This window comes from Lissotriton vulgaris, chromosome 11 (genome assembly GCF_964263255.1).
Source record: "Lissotriton vulgaris chromosome 11, aLisVul1.2, whole genome shotgun sequence".
Lineage (NCBI taxonomy): Eukaryota > Metazoa > Chordata > Amphibia > Caudata > Salamandridae > Lissotriton > Lissotriton vulgaris.
The window spans coordinates 309,580,652-309,600,039 of NC_141699.1; the positions used below are offsets into that span (position 1 = coordinate 309,580,652).

Below are 19,388 nucleotides of genomic sequence, written 5' to 3' on the forward strand. Positions count from 1 at the left end.
AGGTAACGGTTCACCAGTACCAGAAGCAGCAGATGTGATATCAACACACCCTTTGACACCCTGCGACAGTTGGACCTGCCATGCTTATTGTGGTCTTTTCCCAATTTTTTTGCCTTTTTCCTTCAAATTTTTGCTGCTTTTTGTTGGCCTTAGGACTCTGAGCACTTTACCACTGCTAACCAGTACTTAAGTGCATGTGCTTCTCCATTAAAACATGGTGAAATTGGTATATACTTGCTTTGCATATTTAGTTAACTTATAAGTCCCTTGGAATGTGGTATACCATGTACCCAGGGCCTGTAATCTATCTGTCTCAGGCCTGCCTTTGGAGGGTCTGTGTGTGCAGTTTACTGCCACTCAGACTTGGCATCTTAAAACACTTGCCAAGATTTAAACTCACCTTTTGTTACACATTAATCACCCTTAAGGTAGACCGTAAGTGACCCTAAGGGTGGGAAGCTGCTTTACTAAAAGGCAGGACAATGACGTTTAAGTTTTTATATTTCACTGCTGGGAGGCCTACTGCTTCCATAGGCTGGCATTGGGGATTCCTCAAAATACCTTTAAAGCTGTAATTCCTAGGGCCGTATAATAGTAAGTGCCCCAGGGACACAACAGGCGTTTGAGCCTGCTTTGTGTGCCCCCCGGGCATTTTGGTATTACGGAAGAGGGTGCAGATGCCTGTGTGTCCACTTCAGTAATACCAATAGCGCTGGCGCACTTAAAGTGCCAGTGCTACCTTCAGGGGGCATTCCCTTATTTGCATAGGGGCTTGCCCTATGGAAACAAGGGAATCCCTTTGCCTCTGCACCTGAGCCATATTAAAGACATGAGCGCACAGGCAAAGACACTCTCAGGGGGCGCAATCACAGTGCGCCACCTTTTTGGTGGCGCACTCACAGTATGCCCCCTCAGAGCAGCTCTGTGGAGGAGGACACGCCTGCAAGGTGATCTCTAATCCCCTGTAAAAGAGCAGGCAGGTGCCGCCTGCACTGTAAAAACACGGAGGGGCTTCAAGCAGCTGGTCTACGTTTATACACGAATGCCTGCCCTGGGGCCAGCGCGAATTCACGGCTGCCCTGGGGGCAGCGCATTCATCATAATAGGGGGCACTCATTGTTTGCACCGGGCGCACCTCTTAATTGGTGCACCCGGCATAAACAATAAAAATGCATAGTACGGCCCCTGATTGGAAAGGAGTAGCAACTTCATGTTTAAAATCTTTGGAATGGTGGCGATAAATCCTCCTTTGTTGCAACGTTGGATTTAACATTACCATTTTATAGATGCCACTTTTAGAAAGTGAACATTTCTCTGGTCTTAACTTTTCTCTGTGTGCCAGACTCCATACACGTCGGGGCTGGGTGACAGCTACACTTTGTTCTTACTTCCTAGAAAGCCTCAACATAGGAAGAGCTGGGTGTGACAGGGGATACATCTGTATTCATCTGCATACTGATAGTTTTCCTGGCAGGTAGAGGGAGAGGTGATTCACACTTACATTTGAATAGTTTGTACCCTTCCCTCACACAAAGGGCTGATTTAACCCTACAGGTATTCTGAAGCCATGAATGGGTTGAAAGGGATCCCTGTGCACTTTAGAGAACTCCCTTGAAGTCACTCACTACATCAAAGGCACCTTTGGGTATAAGTACGAGGGCTCTGGTTCCATCAAATCAGTACACTACTGGACTTGGGGATGAACTTTGCTGGAGTGAAGACTGCTGTGTTGTAAGAATTGCCACTTTGCTGTGACTGACTGTTCCAAGGAATTACTTCTCTGCTTTACTGAGCTGCCATGCTGCCGGTTGATCTTGACCTGCTGAGGGGAAGGACTGGACCTATCCACTTGAACCCAGAGGGACTCCAAGAGCTTGCTGACTTGTCTCCTGTTCCTAGAAGTCTTTGCGATGTAAAGGACTTCCTCCATATTCTTCTGGTGCTGTTGGACTCTGCCTCTATTAGTCCTGCCCTTGCCAGAGGTGCCCCTTCAGTTCTAGGGCCTATGAAGTGGGGTTACCTGCACCACAGCTCTTTACATCAAGCTTTTGGGTTTTTTGTGAATACAAACGAGCCTGTTTGCTCCAGAACTGTATCGCTCACACAAAGGATCAGCACAAGCGGGAGCAAGATCATCTCTTCGCATTGCAACATTGCCTCTTGCGACCCTGGGCCCACAACCTGTCTGCCTGTGATGCCCAGAGGCTCTTAGCGCTCCATGGACATTCGCCAGCGACGCGCATCGTGCTCTTGGTACCCGTTTTCTCCGCAAACGGGGCACCTCACTCAACTTGCAGAGGTAAAATTTGGACAAAACTCGTTTGGAATTTATCTGACCTGCATTCCAACACAGTCAGCTTGACTTTTCAGATTTACCCCAGTCTAGCACAACCTCAAGTATCCTTTAGTGGTATCGACTTTTAAGAACTGTTTTAGCATTCATTGTTTAAAAATACATATCTCGACTTCTACGGATTGACTTTTTGTTATTTTGGTCTTGTTTTACTAATTCTCTACTATTCTCTACTAATGTATAGAGTACTTTTGTGATGTTTTCATGGAGTTACTGTAATTTAAGTGTTTTACAAATACTTTACACATTGCCTCTGAAGTTAATCCTAACTGCTTTGTGCCAATCGATCAGAGGGTGAGCACAGGTTATTGTAGGGTGTGTTTTTGACTTACCCTGACTACGGTGGTGTTCCCTACTTGGACAGGATGCAAACCTCTGTCAACTAGAGACCCTATTTCTAACAGCAACATAAAATGTTGTTCCCACTTGTTCCAAACATACACAGTCAACAATGTTCTTGCTGCCTGTGAGGAACTAAGGAACGGGTGGGTGTGGCAAACTACATAAAGTGCTTTCTTGACCCCTGACATTAGGGGCAGCAAGGGCAGTGTAGGGGGACCAAAGTGCTACTTAGGGGGAGCAGTAGAGACCCATGTATAAAATAATTGATGTTCATGTAGGGGAACACATGGGTACATCACTCTCAAACCATACCTTTGTCCACAACTGGAACTGGACATTGCTTGATGTGTTTTCAAATGGTTCTTCACACCCTGAGGATCTTGATGACTACTAGGTGGTCACAAAGGGGAACCAGATCCTCCTGGGTGCAAGTATTCACATTCTGTTGAACGCTGCAGAAGTCCACAGTTAAAAGAAAGCAGTTCCAGTGGTAGACGCTATGTGCCTTACCTCGAGAACCTGTCTGGCTGGGTTTATCTCTCGGACCATCACAGCAACACACATCTCTTTCAATTCCAAGATTAGTACACATTGCAACATACCGTGGGCAGATTTACTCAACAGTCACTAGCAATCTCAAGTCTTCCAAAACTGGTAGAATTAAGTATCTCGCCAACAAATCTTGCCGTACGGAGGGAGAACATTCACTGCTGGGTTCAACTATCCAAATCATTTTTGGTGTTCCAGAAAGGACATTTTCAGAGACAAGGTAAGTTTTACAAAATATACTGAAATGCATCAGAACTAGGCTTGTATTACTGAGAGAAGTAGGTAAATTGTTGTTTTCATCAAATCACATGACCATCTGGCAAGTTTTCATTTTGCAAGTCACTGCACTTTTGCGAGGTAGAGCTTCACTGTTAAACACATTAGGTCTTTTACGAAGAGCAAGCATGCATAATTTCTCTTCAGCACAGGCTAGGTTATAAAGACGATTAAATAGAAATAGCGAGAATTTTCCAACGAGTCGCTGCATATCTTATCTTATCTTATCTTATCTTAGGTGCAGTTTATAAAGAGCACTGACACCGAAGCTTCCTGGCGCTGATAGACAGAGCAAGTGAGGGGTGAGCACAGATGGCGAAGTTCTAGCTGAGGGTGGGGAAAAGATGAGTTTTTAACAGTTTTCTGAAGTTCAGGAGGGAAGGGGAGGATTTGATTGATAGAGGAAGAAGGTTCCAAAGCACAGGAGCTAGGTAAGAGAAGCGGCGACCGCCAAATTTCTTAGTTTTGCTTTTAGGGGTGACTAGCAGATCACGGTGGGCTGAACGGAGGTTGCGTGTTGGGCAGTGAGGGCGGATGAGAGATTTAAGGAATGTGGGGCCAGAGCAGTGAAGAGCTTTGAAGATGAGGCATGCCACCTTGAAGGCGGCCCTTTGGTCAATTGGAAGCCAGTGGAGGCTGATGAGCAAAGGCTTGGCTGATTGCCATCTGGGGGTTCCATGGATCAAGCGGGCCGCTTGATTCTGGACAACTTGGAGACGTTGTAACAGAAATTGTGGAAGACCATGATAGATGGAGTTAGAGAAATCCAGACGGGAAAGTACAAGTGAGATGACAGTTTGGGTAAGTGCCGCGGGGGGAAGATGGTGACGAACTTTGCGAATCCTCCGAAGTTGGTATATGCAAGAGGAGACCACCGCTCCAACTTGAGCTTTGAGGGAGAGTTCGGCGTCGATGATTACGCCCAGACTCTTTACTGTTTTAACTGGAGTAGGGGGGGAGCCAAACTCCGGAGGCGAGAACTGTGGGCCCCAGTAGGTGTGACTGAGTCCAGAAAGGAGGAGCTCGGTTTTACCAGGGTTCAACTTCAATTGGTTCTGGTTCATCCAGAGTTGGATGTGGATCATGGCTCCGTGGAAAGTTTTAATGGCATGGGGAGAATTGAGAGAGAAAATGATTTGTAGGTCGTCGGCGTAATTATAAGTGATAATGTCCCATTTCAGAAGGGACTGGATCAGTGGCCGAAGATATAAATTAAATAAGAGCGGGGAGAGGGAGGAGCCCTGGGGGACTCCGCAGGACGTGGGAGTTTTTTTGGCAGTGTAAGGACCCAGGCGGACCGCCTGTGTTCTTCCCGTAAGGAAGGATTTGAAGGATATAAAATGCAGACAGGTCAGTCATAGGATCAGATAAATTTCAGGCTTGCTGGTTAGGTCTGACATTTTAGGGATAAACTCAGATTTTACAGAGCCAGATGGTCATGCAAATTTACTTACAAAATGCACCCTTTCTCTCTAATGTGAAAAAAGAGTAATCTGACGTGCACAGTAGCGTAGCAAGGGGGGGACAGGGAGGTGGGTCTGCCCCAGGCGGCACAAGTTTTGAGGGCAGCGGCCTCCGTTCGCTTTTACCTGCTGTCTCGTGAGTGGCAATCACCCCCCCTCTACATTGCGGCTGTTGCGGTACGGCAAAAGCAGGCACCGCCACGGGCAGGCATTGGGCTAGCTAAGCCACTGGATGTGCAACTGATTGTGATCCACCCCTCTCACCTGTTCAGATGTACCACACTATTGAGAAAGGTTTGTATTTCCAAGAAAACCAGCCTTCCTTTCCCTGCTAATCACACTGAACCCATGTTTAGGAATCAAAAATAAAAATGGAAAGATTTACAAAGTTGCCAAATGTGCCAATAGGAACACTGGTGTAAGCTATGATGTGCGGTCATAGCTGGACCCTGAATGAGCTCATATATGGAAGCAGGTAATTTATTGATTGAAGGACTGATATGGCATCCCAAGTGAACTAATCCAGTGAAAAAACCATGCATGATTTAGTTTTAACCAGCGGCGGCTCCTCCTCTATGGTGAAGGAGGGTTTCCCCACTGCCTGGCTTAAAGCCAGCAGGTGAAATATAAAACAATGTTCTAGCATCGTTTTAATTTTCATTTGCAGGCTCTAAGCCAGTGCGTCTAGGGAGGGGCGGTGCCGAGGCATGGGAAGAGGGAGAAGAAGTTCTATGTGTACTTCTAAGTGCTCATGTGTGGTTGGCCGGCTGTCTCAGGCCTGCCAAACACACATGTGCACTTAGGTTTCTCTAACCTGGTTGCATTGAACAGCTGGGCTGGAGAAACCTCACAGTCTGACAGTCTCCCTGTCCTGACCTGAGCGTGTTTTCAGCCCTCTTAGGCCAATCCCTGTGCTGCTCTTATAGCACGAGAGCAGTGCAAGGATTGCAAAAGGGAGTCAGCCCAGGGGCTCCTGGGACCAGGAAGATCACTGGAGGTGCAAGGCGACGCAGGAACGAACAGCAGCTTAACGTAAGTTCTTTTTTTATTATTATTAACACCCCCCACGGTCTCCCTCCCACGCGCTTCCCCTCCCTCGTTCTCTCCACCCGCCCTACCACCCATTGTCTGTGGTGGCCACCACTGGTTTTAACACGAGTGTTTATTACTCCTAAAGACATACCATTACCACTACCTACTTTAGCATGTGATTGACTAGTGAGGATAAATACTTTTATTTGTACAGTATCACCTTTTGAAAAATTTGACTACTTCATGAATATCTTTAAAAAAAATCTTTGTACAATTGTGCTGCTGAATAAATTATTTGGAACCAATTTATGACATGTTTGTCCGCTCTACCAAACTTTATATGAATCGTTCAGACTTTTCACGAAACCTTGATACCCTGTGCATTCAGGGCATTTTATTTGAAACCCCAGGGAAGGTGTATTCTACAGTTCAGTTCAGGGGTTCAGTTGTATTCATCTGCCACGGACACTGTGTTCCAATAGTAGTATTCTTCTGACAAGCTGCAAGACAAATAACATTGTGATAACAGTTCTAACTCAGAATGTAGACCTTTCCAGCACAAACGACAAAGCACTACATTTGTTACTACAGATGCTCATTTGGATAGTGAAGCTTCCCTCTCTACGGCCCCACAGGTGAGGGGAATGTATAATTTAGTAGTATGCATTTCCATCATTTCAGAAACACCTATCTCTCAGCTTTGTTCGGGTAAATTTAAAGCTATGTTCGATATGCACTATTGCAGAGAATCTATGCAACTACACTACACATCACAACTAAATGTAAATATACCCAATGGCAGACAATATATCCAAGATGTAAACACTGAGGGCTGAACTGCTCCACAGTGCCTGGTCTTTAGCGCCCTTGAACGTTGAAGAAGCTTCACGTTTGTCTGGCGACTGGCGTGCTGCCTTTTTGTCCAAAACTCAGGGCATTTTAATCTTGTGCATGAAGAGCCTCACACTGTGTCTCTTATTATGTGTGCCCTGTCCTCCCATTCTTCCGACACTGCTTGTCCATTTATCCGAGCAGTCCACGTTTAACTCACTGGGCACGTGCCCTCCAAGCTCCACCCACTGTCTGCCCACGTGTCTTCAATGCTCCTCACTGTCTATTCGTGTGCAAAAAATTGAAAATTGATACTCGTATAGCGCACTACTCACCCGCAAGGGTCTCAAGGCGCTTGTACGAATACCGCTGTGGAACCCATCCTGGCTTTCCCTGTGAGACGTCCACTCCTGGGCACCCCCAAGGTGGAGGCCAGGCATCTTTAGCGTTGTGGGGGCTATTGTGGAGATTAAGCAAGCTATTGCCCAGAGTTGCAGTGTGGGACTCCATGATTGGAATAGGCACCAAGGCGAGAATTATCAGGTCCGTGGAATTTTTGAGCCCAAGACCCGCCGAGGCGGGGAATTGAACCCTGGTCCCGGGCAAGACCTCTGCATCAGGGTCTGCCACTCTAACCATTGAGCCACAATCTTTTCCCACGCTAAAAGTAACTCACTTGTGCCACGGGCCCATGGAGGAGGACAAAAGAGGCTGTACTTTCACCTTGTTAAATAACAGTTCCTCCTGAGCTTGAAGTGAAGTGTAGCCAACGTGAAGGGACCAATTCCCACGCTGTTAATTTATTTTACCGCTCACTGATTGGTGAAAACCTTAGAAATAATGACGCATATGGCTTAATATATCACCTCAGAGAAATGTTCTTTGCCATGAAAACGCTGTAGCCAGACCCAGCCGTCCTCGTGACCCTGGGACACCAATCATGAAGGAATGACAGTAATTATGGGTTAATTCCAAGGCACTAATGAAAGCAGACGTCTCGCGGGGAACTCGCCGGTGCCTGGTATGCCCTCTGTCCAACCACAGTGAGACCCTGGTCGCAGTCTCTGATCTCCAGGCCTGCGGTGCTTGACCCTGCTAAAATGTAATCCCCCCCCACCACCACCTCCTCCTCCCCCACATACACACACACTTTCCTTGGGGACCTTCCCACACTCTACTACTGCGGCAGTAGGGGCTTTTGATTCAGTCAGTTTTAGGGCTTCTGTCAGAGCCCAGATTGGAATGCAAAACTAAGTGCAGACCCTCAAAAGGGCCTTGTGCAAGCCTGCAGAGAGTGATGTATGGAATCCGATACAATGTGAGGATTTTATTAGCTTTGCCCTGAGTATCCTGTGACGTGAGGTATCTCAGTATGAAAGTATTCGGCTGCTTCACATAGTTAGAAGAGTTACATATTTAACTGACCAAAGTTGTATTTACTGGATTAGCAGAGGTAAAAAGATACGTTTGATGCACAAGTGGTGTGCGACCCAGCACTGCAGTAAGTAAGACACATTAATACTGTCAGACAGAGCCACCAGAATAGTAACAAGTAAAACAAAAACAATACTTTTGTACTCAAAACGCAGGGCAACGACATGCAATATATCAACACAATCACTGGCAAAGCACTTTGCTTCAACTTGCATAGAATAAAAAGAAATCTACAAAGATACATTAACAGTCAGAGAGTCAATGATATGAACAGCAAAAATGCAAGATTCCCTAACCGGGCCCCCAACAATAATCGTACATGTAGCAGCAGCAAACATATCTTTACATACATAAACATGTATTGAACAGTTGCAGCACGTCCAGGCAATAGGGTTAGATTCCCTCAATCCCTCGCCCTAATACAATAGCATGGTTACAGGCAGTAGCCGCACTGCATGTGCGGGCCATGCAAGTCTCTGAAGTAAACACATTAGCAATCCATGCACATTTCCACTGACACAAACCAGGTACCCCATGTGCAGCAGCAGTGAAAGATTTCCTCGCACATTATGTGTCTAGGTGTGTGTGAGGGTGTGTACGGGTGATGTGGTTTAGGGCATGCCGTGGTAATATGTGAGGTATATAGAACATGTGATATGTGTGGAAATATGTGTGTGATGTTTGAGTGGTGTGATGGTATTGGGGTGAGTGAGAAAGTGAGCAGGAAGTGTGTGTGTGAGAGAATGTGACTATGATGGTTTTACATATGTCTCTTAGTGTGATATATGTTTGTTGGTGAGATGGTTGTGTGTGTGTGTGTGTGTGTGCATGATGGCGAGTCTGTGAGTCGGAGCACCACAACAGCAAACTCGGAGACTGCAGAGAGAAAGCCCAGAATGAGGTGCAATTAATGGTTAGGCGGATAAGATGAACTTGAATGTCTGGAAGACGATGAAAGCAGGACAGAACAATACGAGTTTTGGATGAGGCATCAAACGCAAACTGCAACGACTGTTCAGAACAAAAAGAACCGACCCAAGTGTAGGAGGAGGACATTGGCCGCATATGGCTAGGAGAAGCCCCACAATCCAGTTTAAGCAGTATACAAGCTGCCAGGACTACAAAACAGACTTAGTACCTGTCTAGAGGAGGGAAGGGACTTTCTCCATACAGCGTTCAAGCAAGAGCCATCAACCCATAGCACAGCCATAAAAAAGAGATAAGAGAATCTCCTAGTCACAGGGCTCTCACTTTGGAGGTCTTTCACAACAGGGGGGCAGGATGGGGGGACTTGCTTAAAGAGGCCAATGCACAACCCTTACTACACGTCTGTCACTATGTGGTCGCACACCGTTCCCAAAACACAAAGTCGCCGAGGCTGTACTCATCCACCCAGGTTCCTGATCCCACTGCATTTCCAGAACTCCTTTCTCCCTGAGAAGTGCTGGACTACAGGGCTTTGCACCGGTCTATCTCTACAGAAGATAGCCCGGCTCCTGCAACATGGGTTAGCTCCTACCAGAACACATGATCTCTTCCGAAGGCAGGGGCAGGGAAGCCCAAGGCACTGCTGCTGCCCCAGTTGCTTGACCGCATACATCCAGTTCCCCAAAAGCAAAAACGTTTACTTGCAAGGATCAAATCAGAGCTCCCTGTTTAAAGGCGCCATGATCCATTACAACAGGCACCCAGTTTCCCATGCGTTCCAGTGAGCACTGTCTTCCTTTGCTTGAGGGCATGGAGTAGTCAGGATTTTACACAGCGGGGGTATTCAGCTGCCCGACCTTCGATAGTGCTGGTCCTGGCAGTCTGAGCAAAACTTGGGCTCCAGGAATTACTCTTTTTACAAATTATGCACTGTTCAGATCTCAGCTATCCCCACCCTTTCACATTGACTTATAGTTATGATTCTTGAGGATGCCTTCAACATCACCCGTGTATTACACAGTTTTACAAATATATAGTGCATCACAGTTTTGGTTCACACATCCTTACAGTGTGGGTTAACACCTTATGTCACTATACTTACACTTCGGAAAACCATATATAACACAGTTTGTTAGTGCTGGTACATATAAAAAATCCTCCAACCAATGATCACACACCCTTTTTTATTATGGCTCACATTGCAGCCCCTTATTGAAAAAAAAGCTTTGAAATGAGATTGCATTTAACAGCCTTCTACGACAGAGCATTATAGAGGGAGCTCATATTATGATAAAGCCCAGTACAGGAAATGGATAATAAAGCATCATATCACAGAGACTTGAAGCACTTCTTCATATCACATATTAATTAATCCATTTCTTCACATGAGAATTTTTTTTTTTATGTATGCATGCATCTATTTATCGGATTGTTTAGCACAGGCAGTGGCTGAAGGCATTTGAGGACTTCACTTTGTAACAATAACATTAAATATAGTGGATCAGATTACATACAGTTAGAAGGAACAAATGCAGTCCAAAAACTTACTAGGAGGATGAAGAATGGACATGGGGGGGGGGCGCAGTGGGGAGGGGCTTGCGGGAAGCACTCTCCATGAGATTAAACAGTTAATGGGTGAGGAAGACCTTAAAGGGATGAGTCTTAGGTCTCTTGTGAAGGAGGGCAGAGAAAGAAACTGCCCTAGACTCTCTCCTAGCCATTCCCAGAGCTTAGGGACAATCATCATTGTTATTTAATTCAATTTTTTTCTATCCTCAATAGCATGGGGCCCCCCACTTTAGCCACTGGCTAATTTAATGTGAATGACACTATTCAGCCATTTCTATAGGGAGGTAGTAAACTCCACTCGTCTGGCGGAGTTTGTGGAGTTTTGCCAACTCTGCGATCCACTGTGAGCGTGGAGCTTTCGAGAAACTCTGCCAACCGCTGCGAGGCAGAGTTATTTTCATACACGGCTTGCTAACAGTAAGTTGGCGAGCATGAGTGAGAAAATCAAGTGCTAGATAACCTCCTGATGAGCTTCCTCAATGCAAGGGTCGCAACAGGTTGTTACCACTCATGTTGAGAAAGCTGCCACTCGCGGTAGTTGAAATCTACTCGAGTGACAGAAAGAAGAAGCTCCTTCTTGCATGCTGCAAGGTGCCATTTGGGCTAATTTTATAGCACAGGACAACCTCCTGGCACTAACAATCAGCACGAGCATCGCAAAGTGCCACAACTCCACTGCTCGGGGAACTCCGTGGAGTCAGGCAGAGATTTTGGGTAACTCCACGGAGAAAAACTCAGCAAGTTCTGCCCACCCCTAGGCATTTCACAAGTAGCACACCAACACAAAAAATAGTGGCGTTCAGTGCCAGGTACGACTATGGCAATGTGTTTTTTTTTTTAGACCAAAACATTTTTTGCCTTTTGCTAAAGTTTTCTCTTTTGTTGGATTGACAAGGGCTGAGCAGCTTCCATGACAATAATGTTTTGCAAAAATCATTACAAAACAAAACAATCAATGACAAAGTAAGAAGGCAGGCAGCCAACACCAGACTTCTAGGTTTTGCCAATGCTTGTTTCACTATGGGGATTTCAAGAATAGCTAGGAACTTGATTCTGGCATTGGCTCAGCTGTGGATATGTTCCGGTAGCATGTTTTAGGAGCACTTCTTGCTTCCTTATGAAATCGGTGAAGGCCAAGTCCTAAATGTGTAATATCACCTCTTCTTCTGTTACCCAAGAACAGTTTGCCAGAGGCTTGCAAGATCGAATTAACAAGACAGGAGCAGTTTTGAACAGACCTGTGAGGATAGCGTCATTCCTCTCTAAATAAGACAAGACCATTAAATGCACTTTTTACTTGAATTTTTCCACGGGGAATCAAGTGATTGAGTCTTTTTGCCACACAACCATAAAGCACTAAGTCACAGCTGAGAGCCATGCCTCACAGATTTAAAGTGCTGATTCATATAACAGAGCCATGTATCACGCCCCCTTATAACACTGTTCATACCTCAGAACCCTGTAAAACACATCCTTGTAAAAAGGGTACATATCATAATCTCAAATCCGTAGATATACAATAATAATTTATATATCAGAGCCTTACATATACAACACCGCATTCTGGCACAAGAAATACTGGAAAATGCAACGAGAGTGACTATGACAAAAAGAAACGATTTGCTCAAACTTTCCGATTTTTTCCAGGTCTGGATTTACCTTTTAGACTTATAAATGTAATAAGAATGTGGCCAATATTTTGGAGTTACCTGCAAACAAGGAGTCTGAGTTTTGAGGAAATACCCACATGTAACAGATTTCCTCATTGTTATTTCACCAGAAGAACGTGGCAAAATAGTGATGCCCAGTAATGGCGGCAACTGTAGAGATCAATGCAGAAATTTCCTTTGTTATGCCCTCCTTGCCATCACCAAATCTTATAATTAGAATCTAGGACCTAGGAATTACTTTTCCCTGTGATATCGGTCAATCATCAGTGCAGTAATTCCCAAATGATTACTAGCCACTTTAAAATGAAGCACAACCAAGGATCTGTTTCAATTGCATCAAAACTATTTTAGGAAGAAAGTATGTCCTCAGATCTAGCAACCTAAAGCTATCATCTCAGCAACATCTGATGCTCTCTTTTCCCTTTTTCGGAAAAATACTATTATTTTATAATATTAATTTATATTAGAAAGCCATATAGACATTAACGTGAAGATTAGAGTCTTATATTAAAGAGCCTTATAATAACAAAACAATTCATATTACAAAGCCATGTTTTAATCGTTCTTACAGTGTTGATCTATCCCTTGGGGATTCTCTTTAACACGGAATGCATATCACAAAGTAATGTGTTGCACAACTTTATAGTTGTAACTTATAAAAAGAGAATATATACCAATATTTTAGGATAATAGATGTGGACACATGCTACAAAGTCCACTATTACACTTTAACATTGAATATTTACATGGCAGACTCATATAGTACCAGTGCTTAAAACAGGTGCATTGAAAGGAAGATACCACTGGCTGAATACATTGAAATTTGAGCCAATTTTCTTTGACTATCGATCAGCATGGCCAATAAATATTATCTCCTAATTCAACTCAGGCTATGCCCTCCTTATGAGTGGCCTGGAAAAAGTCCTGGATTTTCCTCAACCCCGAATTACCAATATTGGGGGTTACCAGTAACTCTGGGAGTGGAAAAAAATCTAAATTCAGTAAAAGATGGACCATGAGAAATGATGCATTAGTGAATGAATCGGTAATTCTGTTGTCAGATCCACCAGTATTTCTTTATTTCCCCCCGGATTTTGGCACACACAAATAGGAAATCTGCGGAAACATTGTGGATCTCATAATCCGATGGAGCCGATAAATGCAGTCACTTACCTCACTGGAATTAAGAGACCGCTCATAATAATATGCAATGTGTCCACCAACAACTCTTCTTCTCATAGCACAATGCATTTGCAATACCACTATGTCTTCTAAAAGTGAACGCAGATTTGATTTCAGTCCAATAATTAGCATTGTAATATTCAGGACACTTTTTGGCATAATTACAGTCCACGAGATCTAAAGAATGCTAGCCAAATGCAAACCCTTACACATTAAAATCTCCAAAAAATGCAAAAACTTTACAATGAGAAAGTATTGCTTGGCTCAACAAGATTCCCCTGACTAACCCAAATGATTCATAAATAGCAGAATGTTAGACAACAATTCAAACTGGGATTAACAAATTAGCATTGGCATGAATCACAAACCTTATCTCAACTCATCTAGACAGGTCACAACCTGAACATTTTCCATTTAAAGCACCAATCAGTGCTAAAGTAACCTCCATAAATAGCAGAAGTATCATGAAACCAGGAGAAACAAAACAAACGTGACAGTTAGCACACCACACGCCACACAGAGAAGATATCACAGCCCAATATTCTGTTTCTTTGCAGGCAGTCACAAACAATCTAACTCTAAGAAAACAGAGGTTTGTTTATAAACGCAAGACAAAACATTAGACTCCCATGTTTAAAACTCTGAACTTCGACTCAGAAAACAACAGAACAAATAAATGATAAAACCTGGGAAGAAATTGACCACAGAAGAAAGATAGTCTTATTGTGTACCAATAAATTACAAACTGCAATGCACACAAAAAAACATCTTCATCATCCAGACACCTTACTCTTTGAAATCTATCCACAGAATGTCCACAGAGTAGCAGATAACCCTTAGAGTAAATACTGAAGTGCTAACATGGAGAACTGGGTGTGCCATATATAGTGGAACAATAAAGACTCAACATTTCACACTCTGACCATCAACCTTTTAACCTATTATTAACTACAAGGGTTTAACTGTCTCAGAGAAGCAAAAAACACTCAGTCACAACATGTATAGAAAGTACTGAACCCCCTGTTGAAGTGTAGCAGAGCGCCTTCAGAGTAATTGGGGGAATAGTGTTGAGCCACAGTTTCAGGAGTACATCAAGAGAGTGGCGGGTAAACTGCATATATTATTATATCAATATTGTTCTACTATTATATATTTTTGTCATCGAGAATGTTCTATGCAGAGATAAATATTTCAAATGTACAACCTTTCCATGTAATGACAGCTATCACTAAGGTGTGTTTATCTCATCTACCCGTGGGGAGTGTTTCAAGACAAAAGAAGCAGGAAACAGCAAAGCTAAGTGCTGTGTGTGCAAACCAGAAACTTTGAAACTCTGTTGCATGTTTTCGTGCTAGGTCATTGTTATGTTAAATTTGGGACAAAATGTTTCAAGTTATTGCTTTCAAAAATCGTATTTGATACTCTAAAACAGTTTATTGATTCTTCAAGAGAAATGGGCCTATGGGGAATTATACATTGTATACCATGGCACCTGAAAGATCCTCATTAAATCAACAGGCGCTTGGAATCCTATTTTCTTATTTTTCCAGATGAAGATATTTTGCCATAATCCGAAAATTGTGTTAACTACTACAATTAGCTTCTACAAAAGCTTTCAAAATTACTACCAAGGTATTTGCACACTTCAGTTTATCTCAGGCGTGGAAATGGTTCCAATTACAAATGTAAATTGACTATTCGATTAAAAAAAGAGATTTCACACTTCTCAAGTCATTTGGTTGATGGAATTTTAGGGCAATATCGTGTAATATCACATGTGATTGAATGCGCATCAGGGGGCAGGCTGTGAGTGTCCCATCAACTGAAAACCCACAAACCTTGAGTTTGTTCTATTTACAAACCAACAGACAGATTGGATGGCAACGGAAGTGGACGCCTGAATCCAGAGCTCCGCAACTCCGGGGGACGAACGGCGAATTAAGCAGCGAAACAGACACCGATCCTAAAAACAAAGGATCCAAAACAAAGCATGAACACAAGGAGAGCAAACTGATGCCCAGAAAATTCGAGCTGAGGTGGGCAGTAGGCAAGTAAGGTCCTCCGAGAGCCACAGATTGAAGGGAACGAAGAACCCAAGATGGCGGAGTGAGAAGTAAGAGAAGGGAACTACGGAGCGATAAGCGGCGCCGAGGGAAGGTACCACCAATAAACAGCGAGCAAACAGTAACGAGCGGGGAAGTTGGAAGAGGCAGTGTACGGCCAGCGTCAAAGAGAGCGAAGCACGGAGCCAAACAATAACAACAACAACAAACACGCTCCTCTGGAAACAAATGAAAGTGAAACAGGACGAACGCGGCAAGGGTAAACAGAGCGGCCATTTTGAGCAAGGCAACGCCGAACGGAGAAGGAAGGTGGAAGCAGCGGAGCCTCCGCTTCACACCCCTGGGTGCAGAGCAGGTACATGCAAGTACGTGCGAGCAAGGGCGGCACGAGTGGCTGAAGCAAGCGGAAGGCAACGTGCGAGGAGCCGGCGATCACTACTAAGCGGTAGCCGTCTTGAGTGTCAGCTGATTCAGAAACAGAACAGACCGGCCACTTTGAGCAAGGCAGATCGCAAGCAGAAATTAAAGGTGGAAGCAGCGGAGCCTACGCCGAGATAACCCTGAGCGCAGAACGAGTACATGAAAGTACATACAAGTAAGCAGCATGAGTGATTTAAGGCGGGCGGAGGACTAAGGCGCGGGCGTGCTAGCCACCACTAAGGAGGCAGCCATACTGAGTAAAGGCTGCACCAAACAAGAAGAGAGTGGAGGTGGTAGCTGCGGGGCCCCGACAGAAACAGCGCACGAACGCCAGAACAACAACAACAACAGCCACACGCTCCTCTTACGGAAAACAAAGAGAAATAGTACTACGCAGCAAGGGGAAAAGAGCGGTCATCCTAAGCAAGGCAGACCACGAACAAAGAATAGAAGGTGGGAGCAGCTGCGCATCTGCCGCAACACCCCAAAGCGCAGTACCAGTACACGCTAGCACAGGCGAGTAGGAGCGGCATAAGTGGATGGAGGCAGGTGTAAGGCGATAGGCGGAAGGCGTGCAGGCCACCGGGAGCAGCTCCTACATCACCACCTACGAACATCAGGAGAGAACCTGGGCCCAGACGCGCTACAACAACGGAAGCACAGAAATACAAGCCCTCTGCCGCACAACCGCAAGCAGAGTCCTGGAGTCCGGTAAAACTAGAACAAGAACAATAAGGAGGCCCAGTAGATTCTCCCTAGGCGTTAAGCCCAAGATCAGACACAAGACCACAAGAAGCAGCGAAACATCCCAAACAAGCCAGCAAATAGACCAACAGGCAAAGGGCAATTTGAAGACACAACTACAGAGGAGAGGCCCAGATAAGATGGCAGGCAAAGACGATAAAATAACCAGTGAGAGCAAAAAAATCAGGAAAGACACATCGGAATCACCAGTCAAAACTAAGAATCCTACCTCAAACGAAGCAGCAATGGAAACCCTGCTCAAAAAGATCACTGAAGCCAATGACCTAGCCAAAGCCACTAAGATATCCATGGACAATGTCCAGTTGGAACTGACAGCCATAAGGGCGGACCAAAACAGAGTGGTCAACAGAGTGGGAGAAGCGGAGAGGAGAATAGGGAACATTGAGGACAGAACAACGGACAATGAGCCAGAAATATACCGAGTAACCAAGGCAACTAATGACCTACAGAGAATGTTCGCGGAACAAGAAGACAGAAACAGGAAGGGCAACATCAAGATCCTGGGGATGCCGGAAGACGAGGAACAAACCGCTGGGTCATGCGCTGCGATGCTGGAAATACTGATCCCGAAAATGACAGGACTGGATTTCGAAAGACCCTTTGAGATTGATAAGGCCTACAGAGTCCCAGCAACGAAGCAACAACACGCCAAAGAGCCGAGACCGATCATATGCAAACCAACAAGATCCGGACATACGGACGCCATCTTTGCGTTTGCCAGAAAGGGCCAAACGGTGAAATGGAACGGGCATAAGATCATACTAACGCAAGACTTCTCAAAGGGCATGGTTGAAACAAGGAAAGGCTTCCTAGCCCTCAGACAAAAGCTCAAGAATGCAAACATCACATTTCGGTTCGCAGGGCTAGCCAAGATGCGCATAACAGACAGGAGAGGAACGCGCACTATCGATGACCCAGCTGATCTGCGTAGATACCGCCAGGAACCGGAACAGGAGGAAATGGAGGCCCTAACTCCAGGAACGGCGAAGAGGAAGACGTCCTCAGATGGCTCGGAACTAGGCGCGGCAGGAGGCCGCTAAAGAGAAAGACAGAGAGACACCCCAATCTCAGGATACCAGAACTGGGCAGATAGCACAACACATCTACCTCAAATATCTAAACCAACCGCGGTGACACCATCAACATTGTGTCCACCTGAGACACATTTTCTGCCTCAGTCACCGCGGTCATGGGCAGAACACCAGCGACATTAACTGGGCTACCATCTCAGTATTTTCTTACATCCTCAGGAACCAGAACTCTATGAAGATATCTATGCACAACGTGATGGCAGACATATCCTTTAACATACGAGAACTAAGTCAAGGAAAGGGGCAACAAGGACTCGGAGGGGCGGGGGCGGAGGGCGGGGAGTAATGTTGTCGTCGCACGTCTACAGTACTTTGGCAGAGGGGAGGGGGGAGGGGAGGGAGGGCGGGGGGGAGGCTCGGAGGGGGGGACGAACAGCAAGAATTTTTGCAACTCCGTGGAGACATTCTTTTTCTTTTTTCCTTCTATCCTATCACCATTCCCACACACCCACTAGGGCCCTAAGGGGGGTCAAACCAGCAAGCCAAGTGGGAGACAAGGCTACACAACGCACTCAGTACAAGGCAGAGACTACACAACAACCGCGGACACAGGTGATGGACTCACCACGCCATGACTTCACAGCCAACACCCGCGCAACCACAACTAACATCTGACATTAAGATAGTCTCCATGAACGTCAAAGGCCTCAACCACCCCATAAAACGCCGCAAGACACTAGACCACCTAAACAAACTCAAGGGAGACATTTTTGTCCTCCAAGAAACCAGGGTAAACGAAGAGGACGCAAAGCGACTCAAGGCACGGTGGATAAGCGAAGTGGTCTGTTCTCCAGCAGTAAACAAGAAGGGAGGGGTCATCACCATCATTAGCAAGAAAGCGAAACTTAAAATACAGAACTGCCGAGCAGACACAGAGGGTAGGAGACTAATCACAAGCATTAGGAAAGGCGACAACACCATACACGTGGCCAATATCTATGGCCCGACCTCAGTGAACACACAGTTCTGGGAGGAAGTAGAAGGGGAACTCAGGGACATACCTCCTGGGGAGATGCTGATAGTTGCGGGGGACATGAACTTAGCGATGGACAACGCCACAGACAGACACCCGCACAGAGCCAGCCACACGTCACTAGAACACACCACCCTGAAAAATCTGTGCGCCAAACTTGCACTATCGGACCCCTGGAGACTACAACATCCAAGCACAAGGGAGTACACCTTCTATTCACACCCGCACAACTCATATAGCAGAATTGACTATATACTCATGTCCTCCACACACACCCACCTCACACATGAAATGGAGATCGGACCAATAACAATATCAGACCACGCACACATCACCCTCTCACTGAGCGGGTAACACAACAACATCTTAGAGAACCCCACAAACATAGTTGAAATAGAAGAGGCAATTGGGGAATACCTATCGCTCAACGATACCCCGGACACCGACA

The 19,388-nt window shown here is 45.4% G+C and overlaps 1 protein-coding gene across 1 annotated transcript in view; it reads right to left on the reverse strand.

The window, feature by feature from the left end:
• Nucleotides 1-19,388, reverse strand: part of SCARF2 (scavenger receptor class F member 2) — a 583,341-nt gene that overhangs the window by 503,711 nt on the left and 60,242 nt on the right. The window lies entirely within an intron of this gene.